Source organism: Cydia amplana, chromosome 8 (genome assembly GCF_948474715.1).
Source record: "Cydia amplana chromosome 8, ilCydAmpl1.1, whole genome shotgun sequence".
Taxonomy (NCBI): Eukaryota; Metazoa; Arthropoda; class Insecta; order Lepidoptera; family Tortricidae; genus Cydia; species Cydia amplana.
Window position 1 is genome coordinate 6925238 of NC_086076.1, and position 12071 is coordinate 6937308.

General features: G+C 36.5%; 1 protein-coding gene and 1 long non-coding RNA gene across 6 annotated transcripts in view; one reads left to right on the top strand and one right to left on the bottom strand.

The window, feature by feature from the left end:
- LOC134650185 (3',5'-cyclic-AMP phosphodiesterase) overlaps window positions 1–12071 on the bottom strand; it is a 577846-nt gene that overhangs the window by 505014 nt on the left and 60761 nt on the right. Inside the window, exon 1 of one of the 5 annotated variants that reach the window (XM_063505099.1) lies at window positions 3866–4364. The exons of the other annotated variants lie outside the window; for them this stretch is intronic. The gene's annotated coding sequence lies outside the window, so the exon portion shown is untranslated. Of the gene's footprint in view, window positions 1–3865; window positions 4365–12071 lie in introns of those variants that run through there. 5 annotated transcript variants of the gene reach the window in all.
- Window positions 1–12071, top strand: part of LOC134650360 (uncharacterized) — a 156547-nt gene that overhangs the window by 33995 nt on the left and 110481 nt on the right. The window lies entirely within an intron of this gene.

Below are 12071 nucleotides of genomic sequence, written 5' to 3' on the forward strand. Positions count from 1 at the left end.
ACACATTAAACATTAACAGGTATGTTATATCCGCGGAAAGCTCGAATACCGAATACAAAAGAGAACAGAAAAGTGAGCTTACTAATATTTCGCTAAATAAAATATATCCTCGCTCGACACTCGCATATTTCTCATTTAGCTACGATAACAGTATTATACGCGCGTAAAGATAATCACAACTTTATTGTTAGTTATGAGGACACATTAACTAAATATACCTACTGTTTCAGCCGTTTGGAATATTAGGGGCTCTGGCAAGTCAAGGGCAAGTCATTTGTTACGCTATCGTGACCTTGCGACTTGCCAGTAAAGAAAATAAACATTACGTTTTTATTACAGCGACTTAATTTCGTAAATTAATGGATAAAAATATGTATAGCCTCTAAACACGGAATATTGACTGGTGTTGACTGGGTGGTTGACTGGAAGAGAATGCCATTAGGCATTATTAAGTCCGCCATTTGTACATTATTTTTGTGTATTGTGCAATAAAGTTTAAATAAATAAATATTTTAAGATAGCTGCAATAAACTAAACGTGTTATTAACATTACAGCAAATGGTATATAAATAGTGTGTGTTGCGTGTTACCTTTCGTAAATGCTGTATTAAGCAAATGAAAACATCAAACAATTTACATCGGTACTCGTAGATGTTACTAACTTAGCCTTGTGTACGAATTTATAGCCCAGTTACTGACGAAAGTGAAGTGGCGATGCTTTTGTTTCTCAATAATAATAAAAAGGTACCTACCTAATAAAACTATACCCATGTAAAACGTCATAAAGATCGGCTGACTTTTTCATTATTCGTTTTAATATAAAAACATGTATATGTCAAATGTAGGCCTAAGTGACATTTCAATGCCGAAGAAATGTTATTCATGTTGACGCATAATATATTCCCCTTCCAATTATTTTATGACATGCTGACATTGTATTAATTCATTACAATATAATGTACACAAATTATTTAATGGATTCCTCGCCAATATTGACATCGTAGGTACATATATTTATGTACCTTTTTCAATACAAGCAGAAATTTCACTATTTACGTAAATGAGTAAAATTTAGTAACGGATTTACATAATTGAAAATCACTTTTTGTTAGGTAAATATCTAGAATATGAAAACTTTGAGAAAACAAAATTAAAATAATTATAAAAATATTATGTTTATGCATTTTATGTGAATCTATCTAAGGACAATCTATCATTGTCCATTTGATCCATATTGAACTAACCAAGTAAACTTTTTATGACAAATAGTTAAAGGTGAACCAGGATCTATTGAGGGTGCGCCATGTTGCGGAATTTCACTGGATCTAATTTTTTCATACTACACTGAACTGTCACCCTATACATGAGAATAACAGCGCCCTGGTACTGGTCAGGCTATATATACCTACGGAATCTACATCAGATAAACAGCTATCCAAATCAACATCATGTCATCATTAATTATGAACCCAGTGTTTGCACGCAGAAAGCACACCACAAAAATGTAACTAATTTTTGAAACTAATTTCAATAATAATTATCAGGGATGTTGCGAACATCCGCATCCGCATCCGCAACCGCGGAACTTCCGCATTATTTTCAACATCCGCATCTGCATCCGCATCCACATAAAATCGATGCGGAGCTTATGCGGATGCGGATGTCGAACAAGTCGGTACAGGAACGTCTTAGCGGCGGCGTAAGTGCTAGGTAATTTCGTCATTACCTATAACGAAATCGTCTAGATCCAGAAAAGTCGGCGAAGTTACTGTTTATTAAATATAACGCACCTATATTCTTGCTCAAATACTAAACGTTTCGTTTTTTTTAATAACAAAATACTAAAAATGTAATATTTGACGTTTTCTAAGTACCTAATCTTGACATCTGCATCCGCATCCGCGGATGTGAGCCATTACATATCCGCATCCGCATCCGCATCCGCGGATGTCAAAAAATTTGCATCATTCTCGTTCGGTACACCGGAAACTTCCTCAACTTACCACACGAAATATTATCTGGCATGAAAAAAAAGATTATATCCCAAACAGATGTCTAAGACATCTAAATCCTAATAACAAGCGAAAGGTACTGGTAATGTTTACGTAGGCAATGTTGAGGACGATTAGGTATTGTATTGACTATTATAGGGCTTTTTCTAAAATAAATATCGAAAACCTGATTCTTTCATTCTTGGGCTCATTCTACTCAGAATCGACAGCACTCTCCACCCTTCAAACAAATCTGGACATTCTTGGGCTCATTCTACTCAGAATCGACAGCACTCTCCACCCTTCCATTAAAAAAAGATGTCCCAAAATGTCCATTTCATTACGTCACGTTTTATTATGAGAAAAAATTTTATTTGTATGGACGTGACGTAGTGGAATGTACAATTTTCATACAAATTTTTGGGACTTTTTTTTATCATCAGGATTGAATATGCTAGTGATTCTGTGTTGAAAGAACCCAAAAACACCAGGATCCGTGAGAATCGGGTTTTCAATATTTATTTTAGAAAACGTCCAAATACTTAATGTTTTTTATTTAGTTTTATTTAATTTAGAATTTGATCTCTACTACTCGAAAGTGTATAATTATTGGTGCAATAAAGAATATTTACTTACTTCACGTTAAAGTAATGCGCGCGAGCAAAAGCGAATTTAATAACTGATTAATTAAATAGTGGTAAATAGCTCAAATAGTTCCTTGATTAGTGTATTTAACTCATTCACCGGCCAGCCCTTAATTGTGTCCTCGGAGTTGTCCGAATTTCAATTCAAATCGCAAGGCTTATCTAAACAGTTGCAAATAGTCAAGTAATTATTCTGTTAATATTTACCAACTCATCAATCATTATTCTGGGGCTGTCGGTCTAAAGCGTTGAATTAACTCAAACAAAAACACCCAACATTCGGAACTTGCCTCCCCTTCGTTCAATATTTGTGTAAAACGACCACTCCCGCGTATTATGTTGCATAGGCTCGCCGCGAATTCAAATAGGTACTGTATACATATAAAATAGAGTTAAATAGAATTGGCAAATAATGTAAACAAACTATTGTAAACTATAACATATTACTAATGTAAACAAATGTAACTTAATTACTTCGTAATCTCGCACTTTTGATGGAAAAACTATGATATTATCAACAGTTTATACAACTTAAATCTTTTATACATATCACTTTATATTTATTTAAAATATATGTTAATTATTAATATTCAATAAAAACAACCTTCCTAGAGATTTTAGGTTATTATGTGACAAATAGTAAGAAAAGCTGTCATATATGTTTACATTATTTGCCATTTCTATTAAATTCCACTTTACCCTTCATACCCTTTTCACTTTATCAAATATTTTATCGGTAAGAGTTGAATTGATGAAGATACGACTATTTGATGCGGTACTAATATACTATTATCACACTGGGATGTCCCATATGTAATGTAGGCCATCTTAATTAATCTTAAACTTGATTGTTTCTTCTTTTTCTTGCGTGTACGACCACAAATAAGATAATGAGTTTAATTTTGACAACCCTAAATAGCCGAAAGGTATAGTAACATACATAAGAAAGGGATAGCATGATTCGTTCCTGAATCGCTGTCAAACTTTGATTTCATAGAAAGTTTCTTTTCTGTACGGTAGTACTATTACTTATTATGTGTCATTGTGTCAAAACAAAATCTGAAGTTGATTTCTAACGCAAGACACGTTCGGTTGTGTTTCTCACTCGCTAGATTGCGCCTTTAGGTCCTCAGTGCAGGCGTGAGCACGCCTGAACAATTAAGTGATGCACTTATTAAGCCAACTGTATACACTACAACTAATATATGAAAAAATGTAAATAAAACTCACCGTATTCTTCAAGAGGAGTGGGCGGACTTTCTCCGCGCAGCGCGTAGTCGGCGTCATCGACGGACGCCGCCGCGCGCGCCCCGCACCAGGGCACGCAGCAACGGAACACCCCGCCTCCGACCACCGTGCTGCCGTCGACGCACGAGCAACACACCGAGCCACCCTCCGAACCGACCCACTCATGCGCATACAATCGCGCGACTCACTCGCGGCAATCACCATCAATGCACTCAACGCGTACCTACTCCAATGTTTGGCACTTTATATAACAGTGAAATATGTATAACAAGTCAGTCTTCGAAGTTAGCTTTAAAGTGATATGTCAGTCGAATCAACAAGTAAAAACAGACGCAGGGAAGGAAGGGAAATATGTCTTGAGGATTAATAGAATCGGAGAAGGGATGAAAGGGAGAAAGGTAGGCTTTTTATGTTCAGTTTTAACACTGTCCAGTTTTAACACTTCTATATATATAAGAAACAATAATGGATATTCATTGTTCTTAATTTGTTGTTTACATATTTTAGTCTAACGTCTAACCCATACTTTCTTTTAGATCTGAAATTAGGACGGTTAATATGTTATCGAATCACTGTGTACTGTTATTGATATTTGTTAATATCATCATTTGTTTAAATATATACTGACACGGCTAATGAAATGTGTATTATTTGTAACAGCATTAAAACGTCATACCGGGTGTAAATCAGACATACAACGATTTGTAACTTTTGGTTGGCATGATACCAAGCTGTTAATCGTTCCTCACAATTCATCAACTATGAATGATTTTATCGGATTGTGCACGTTATACTTTAAAATTAAACAAACAAGTTAGCGTTACATATATACACGTTACATCGTGTATACTCGTATCGAGATGTTGGATCGGAACTTGGCGACTGGGTCGGAGCTCAGCTGTAGTTGTCGCGGGTACCATATTGACTTTGTCAATTAGGTGGACAGAATGCATTTGCACAGACGTAAACTAACTTACAAAGTAGATCTCTCTAACATAGGCATTATTTGTTTTCATCAAACATATTTATGTATAAGGCGACGCCTAACTTCACGACTGCGTAACAAAAATATTTTCCATCACACTGGCTCGAAAACGGTGTTATTTTATTACACGTAGGAAATCCTAAATTTCGACTTAGGGCTGCAATGGATTTTTTCGTCACTTGCTAGGCGATGCGGTCCGTAAAACCAAATTTTCGACCTAGGGCTGTCTCTGCTGTTCAATGGCTTTCAAACCGTTATAGAAATGACAAAAATTACCTACAATTCGATTTAAGAATTTACACATAAAGTAGGTACATATTGCGAAAACAAAAACAAGAAACACTGGAGGAGACGTCCCGTTCTCGTTGCCAAGTTAAAATAAAGAGCCAAAACGCTTCACAGCGGTGACCCATAATAAAAAATAGGCCACAAGTTACTACGAAGTAGTCCCATTGTCCACCATTAATCATATGAAATTTCCACCTAACTACGACTAAATTCGCGAAACCCGTGTGGGGATAAGCAATAACATGTAATTAAACATAGGTACATAATGACCACCTAATGAGTTAAACACTCTACTATGTATTTCGTTTCGAATACAAGGAAAGTAAAATTAATCGCTTCGAGAAAAGGATGGTACGGCCGTGCGTCTTTGTTTTGCTCGACTTGGCCCCCAGATTAATGTGTATTTTTTCTTAAAAGATGACTCTCGCTAGTCCGGGCCGTGCCGGGCCGAGGCGTCCAACACGTCAATTTCTATGACGGCTGATCGGTGATGACGTGGTGATTTTCATAGGAAACAAAGCGCCGGAAGCTCCGGCCCGGCCCCAGTCCGGTCTAGCGTGAGTCATCCTTTAAGATATAGGAGGCAAACGCAGTTGTTAAAATACATTATCTTTATTTCATATTACGACAGAGAATTTTGTCCAGATTTCATTCCTCATACGTTAGTATCCTTCTTGTTGGCGAGGTAGAAATAAACTGTCGCAGCTTGACGCCTAACGCAACCCATTATTAACCCACACAATGCTAGTAAATAGTACTTACAGGAAAAAATGCCTACGCAACATGACTTATTGACGTTAACATTTTGATATTTAATTTTTATTCCATTAAAATTGTAACCTAGGTGCCATGGCATTCGAATGTTTACATTTAAGAGACGTTTTATACAATGTTTATTTCCACGCTTCTTGATAACTGCATTTGAAATCGGAAATGCATTTAAGATAAAAATCTGCTTTGTCTGCGGTCGATAAATAAAATAGGTAACAGAATTAACACACATGTCTTAGATAATGAGTTTTTGATTGTACGTATATTCAAACAATTCTTGGACATAAAGCGAAAGGGTGAGTAACATAAGATTTGTTGTTTGCCATGTGTAATGTGTAGGCAAGTACGTAATTACAACTTCGGTCAAACCGCCGACGCGAACTAATCTTGTTTCAAAACCCTGGCGCGTGATAAGAGCAATGTGTAAATAAATCGTTTAATTCGCAGCTTCGGACGGATAAACCAATTTTCACGTTTCTGGAGAATCTCTTTTAGCGAACTTCTATGGGTATTTAGGTAAGTAGGTTACTGGGGGCGTCGACCGTTCGTCCGTAAATACGAATAGGTAAAAAGCAGTATGTGTACATGCGCTTCTAAGTAGTTATTCGTGTTTCTGGATTGGTAACATTGATCTCTCTATATGTGTAGATTAGACACCCAAGATTGCTATGCGACTTTATTGAGATGCTAGGATACAGGATTTGGTACCTTTTGCGACAGTGAGTACCGCTTATGAAAATACTTAAAGTACCTACTCTACATATATGGAATGGAAAATATACATGTTTACGAAATATTAAAGTACCTACTAATGTCCTTTGTTTATTGAAAGATGAAAGTTGAATTAAACATTCTTAAAAATACATTCTTTTTCTTATACTTTACGACTCTTTGGCCGTGCCAAATGGTTTTATAAGATAAGATCTATATGTAGTTTTCATATCCTTAGATAACTGAATCAGTTTTAATATGCCAGTAGTGAGATGGAGTTGACTTACCCTCGGCCAGAATTTAGGAATGATTCAAAGAAGGGATAAAGATTGTACGGATAAGCGTCTCAAAGGCAGTCCCTAGACCCAGGCTTATTGACGTACGTGCGACAATCTCTAAAAAGTACCCGAAGGACAAGAATACCCTAATTTTGCTCTATATACCCTAAAACCCTACCCTACCCTATATATTATAAAAGCGTGACCGCCCTATTTCTTATTGGTAAAAGTATCTAGCCTTATAACACAACGGTAAACATTTAAGTATATCATCAACGAATGACATAAAAACTCATAAAATTTCCGCTGACAGTGTCATTTTGTCTTGCTTGACGTTCGTAAACAAAACATTCAAGTTTAAGTAAAAACTGGTAAGATATAACCGACTCTGCCCTTTATATTAAATTACAGTTTTCTTCGTATATGTTATAAATAAATGCTAAATGAATAGGTACTGTCAGAGCGTTGACAGACCTATATTAGCGTTATTTGAGTTTATGAATTCACGTGTTTTCAGCATTGGCTAATAGGGATCTGATGTGGCTATACCTACCTTTTTATGAAAGGCTGCTTTTCGAGTGCCAGTGTCAAAGAAAATGAGTAAGTAAGTAATTAAAACATAACGCGAGTGTTGAGTTACGACTACGATTTATCTGCACAAAAACAATTTAAAAAAGTTATACGTGTGTACGTGGATTTATACATATTCGAAGCTATCTTTGTCTCGTTTTTGCCCTGCGTTTGTCTGCATAACCAGTAATGCATGTAGTATCAGAATGAACCTAGCCTGGAAACTGGAAAGCCTGGAACCAGAAACAATGGAACAATACCGCGAAGCAGAATGCGGTCAAAGTTATAAGAATCTAGTTCGCAATCGCAGTTACTACTTTCTCGATTGTTTTCTTGAACACACAACATTTACCTGAATAAAAAGGTAAAACATTTTAAACACAATTATTTAAAAAAAAGTTGTCGGAACTTTCTTTATTTTTAATACCGATTGCACACAATGACCTCATCTCTTAATAATACGAGTAACTAAGCGGCTAAGATTGTTGGCAATAATATATATTACCTGATTTAAGATTAATACGAAATAATAATAAAAATTCAAAGCAATAGGCAAATACGACTATTCAGAAGTAGGTATGTATTATAATTCCATGAAATAAATCACATTATTTATTTCGCTCTTAGTTTATATCACCTGTATAAACTATACATAGTATATGGACATTTAATGTTTCCGATTTAGAATACCATTATGAATTGTGCTTTCATGGACAAAAAGGTCCTTCATTTCCGTTCAGTCCACTCACGTTGCGTCTATACCTAAATAGAAATCGAAACAATGCAAACGTAATTTTCCAAATTGAACAAGTTTTCGACGTGCATTAATAATTTATGTTCATCATCATCATCATCATCATCATAACTTAAGAGCTTTGCTCTTGTCGGTGGAGTAATCGCCAATCATTCCTTTCTTGTGCCAGTCTTTTAATTTCCTCATACGATGTATCATTTTTTATTTGACTAAGATAAGTTATTCTAGGTTTCCCTTCTTCTCTTGTCTTTTCAATCCTGCTTTCCAAGATGTTCAGGAAAAACTTGTCATGCCGTATCAGGTGTCCTACCATCATGCCTCTCCTATTTCTTATTGTATTTAATAAGCATCGCTTTTCTCCTATCATACTCAGGACTTCTTCATTCGTCTTCCTCTCAGTTCAGCTGATCCTTTCCATCCTCCGCCAACACCACATTTCGAAAGCTTCCAACCGTTTTCTATCTTTTTGTCTCAGACATGGATCTCACTCGCATACAACGCAATGCTCCAGAACTTATTTAATGACTCGCTTATTTAATCAATCGAAGTATTTGTAAGTACATAACTTCCTTCTATTGAGAAGAAAATGTGGAAATATAGATGAGGACCTAAAGACCCGAGAGAATAAAATGGTAGGGGGTTGAGAAAATTGTCACATCATCATTCTATTACATATGTCAAGTTCCTTTCGTTTAGAAAATGAGCTTTCGTAGTGTACGCATATACGGCGTGAACAAAAACGTTGAATAAACTCTGAAATGTAATCGTGCCAGTTTTTTATGTACTTTCAGCAGGACTTTAAGGTTTATAGAACTGACTTTTTCAGTTGCAATTTTCACTATTCATGCTATAGGTAGTTATGTTTTCTTCTATTGATGTGTGCAACAAAGAGTATTTGTATTAAACAAATTGATATATAGCAAAAAAGTATTCAAAAATAACTTTGGAACTTGACCCTTTTTCACTAGGGCAACAGAATTGACGTATGTCTTTTGTAAGAATTGTGATGTGAATGTTCCAATCAATTTGCTCGTTGAGCGGTCGCTGGTTCAATTGAACAGTCGTTTTTGTACCACGCACTGTTAACTAGGTAATTGTATGAACATATATTCATGTCAACCCTACTATTAAATGGGACCACATCTGAACTTTATTTACATATCATTTGGCAATACAATGCTTGTAATAAATTTAAATAATTAAAACTAAAATGAAATAATTATTTTATAAAAACACAGACTACTCAGTAACACATACAGTCAACAAAGGCAAGTGTTCTATTTATTATAAATTTTAGGATGTGAGAACCAAAACTAAATACAAATAGCAAGATAACTGACGACAAGAACGACCAAGACAATTGTAACAACGCGGTAACTAATTCCTTTGCCTTATAAATAGTGTCCTGAAACGGCCACGCGACCCATTGTTCCTGGCTCCAAGCAGATGCAATTACATTATTAGTCTTATTGTCATCCAAGCGTCGTCTCATTCACTAATTACAAACAGTGCCAGGTATCTAATTCATCATTGTCTCATCGGCCTACGACACGTCACGTATGAAAACGAATTAGGTTAGGGTAAAAATAAACTGTATCTAATAATAATGATAAAGGTGCAACCGCACCTCTCGCCGCTCTTGTTTCTTTCGTCAACAGATTATCTGTTCCGTGGTGTGCCAGAATAATAATTTAGTCATATTTTTTCTTCATTAATGTCAGTCATTATTTACTAACGCTCCAAAATTATCTTACGCAAACATAAACATACATACATGCTGACCGACATAAACATGCCACAGGTTGCCCCTGTAATCAACAGGGATGTAATCAAAACATAATTTTTCAGTTTGGTTATTTTCTACGATAATATTTTGTTCTCGTTTAAACTGACTTACACCGCTGGCCTTGTATTACAATTTAGACGAATTTTGGCCATTATAGTTAAATTGTGCGTATGGACGTATGAACGTGTCCGGAGAGTCCTTGACTCTGAAAACGTTCATTGAACATTCATTAGTCAGCAAGTATGTTGTGCCTACGAATTACTATCTACACAACTGTGTCGTAAGCGTTAATACATGTTTATAACCGCGTGATATGCAGATTAAACGCTTATCTCTTGTGTAACTGGTCTGCGTTGCGTAGAACAAATGGTTTTAATCTTTTTTTTTAAATAAAAAATTACGTTGAAGATCAAAACAAATCAAAATAACCAGTACAGTGATCCGATAACAATACGAATTCCTTGTTACCTACATGTCTCATTGATGATAATAGATCACCAATTCTGAATCACATAACAGATTTATAGTAACGTATCGGTTTACCACGGACACAAACAAAGCCCGATGGCACACTGCACTGGGTTAGCACTTAAGTTTGAGGCAGCGGTCGCGACGGCGTCGGCCCTGTGCTACGATCAGCTGGCTCGAGCTGTGCCGACCGCACGGCACGACGCAGAATCAGTGCATTTCATACATGGCACATGACTCGACGGGCACGGGCGGCGCAGCAGGCCCCGAGCGTCGCGACGACCGACAGACCGCGACTGGATAGAACGAAGCGCCACTGCGCGCCGCAGCCTAGGGCGCCGCGAGAGCGGGACGACCATACCCGCTTCAGCTCCGACGCTACACCATTTTAGCCCTTGAACCTTCCCTTTTAATTCTCATTTACGTTGTTCAGGAGGAGTCACTTATGTTTTTGTGACCGCAAAAGGGTTTTCACCTCGCGAATCGTCCGGCGTAGCGGTGTTACGTAGGCGCTAGAGATAGAGATGCTGCGTGCCGGTTCCTGTGGGTCGTTCAGATGTTATGACACTATTGAACGTGCCTTATTGTTTGGCCGTGAACATGTTTTAACCCTGCACTCATTACTTCCATTACACGGAGTGTACGCTGGTCAGGATCCACGCGATGTACAATACGTTTCAATTAATGTGTCATAATAAATCAATAAAACAACCAATTTTTTTCTATTAAAGCTGCACTGCAAGTTTACCAAATTTCACATGTATCAATATTCGCATTTACTATTTTACTGGTAGCTGAATATGTATATTGTTACGTTTAAAACTTAGTAGATATAATTATTATAATAATTATAAATTCGTCACAGAAATCCTCAGAACTGACCATAGATAAAAAATAAAAAGATTGGTGTACTAAACTAACGCCGTTAAAACGAAAGAACTGCCATCTCGCTGTACTGAGAGCCGTGTTACTACGCCACTTAGACTATTTCCGAGATGTCACTAAAGGCTCTTAAGGTGACGGTAGAGGTGGGTAAATTTTCAGATTCTGTCAATTTACCCCATTTCACACACAAGCGCACTTCACGCACACTACCTCACTTTACTGGGATAGGTCACTGACCCATCAAGTTTTTTTTAAGATAGCGTTTTGAGTTTAGTGGCCTCCTTTTAGGAAAAGCGTTCCATTGAAAGAAGAAAGAGAAACAATACATTTAATCTTGCTTTCCTTGTCTGTTCATGTCACACGTGACGTATTTAAATTCTAATAATTCATTTGGTTGTTGACAATTTTCTACATTATGGCTTTGTCGAGATACGCGTTTTCTAAAGTTAAACCGAATAAAACCAGATGTCATTAAGTCAGATGTAAAATTTTACTTACTACTCTATACGACTTTTCATAAGGCTCAAAATCAATTAAATGAGAATTTAAATAAATAAAGTTCCGGCAGGGTGCAAAATTTAATTAAGGCGGACAAAATAAAATTTGAAAATATATGGAAACAGTGTTGGCTAATGTACCCCTAATATCTTTACCGATTTACTTTTATGTGGTATATTCGCCTTTTGTTTCAC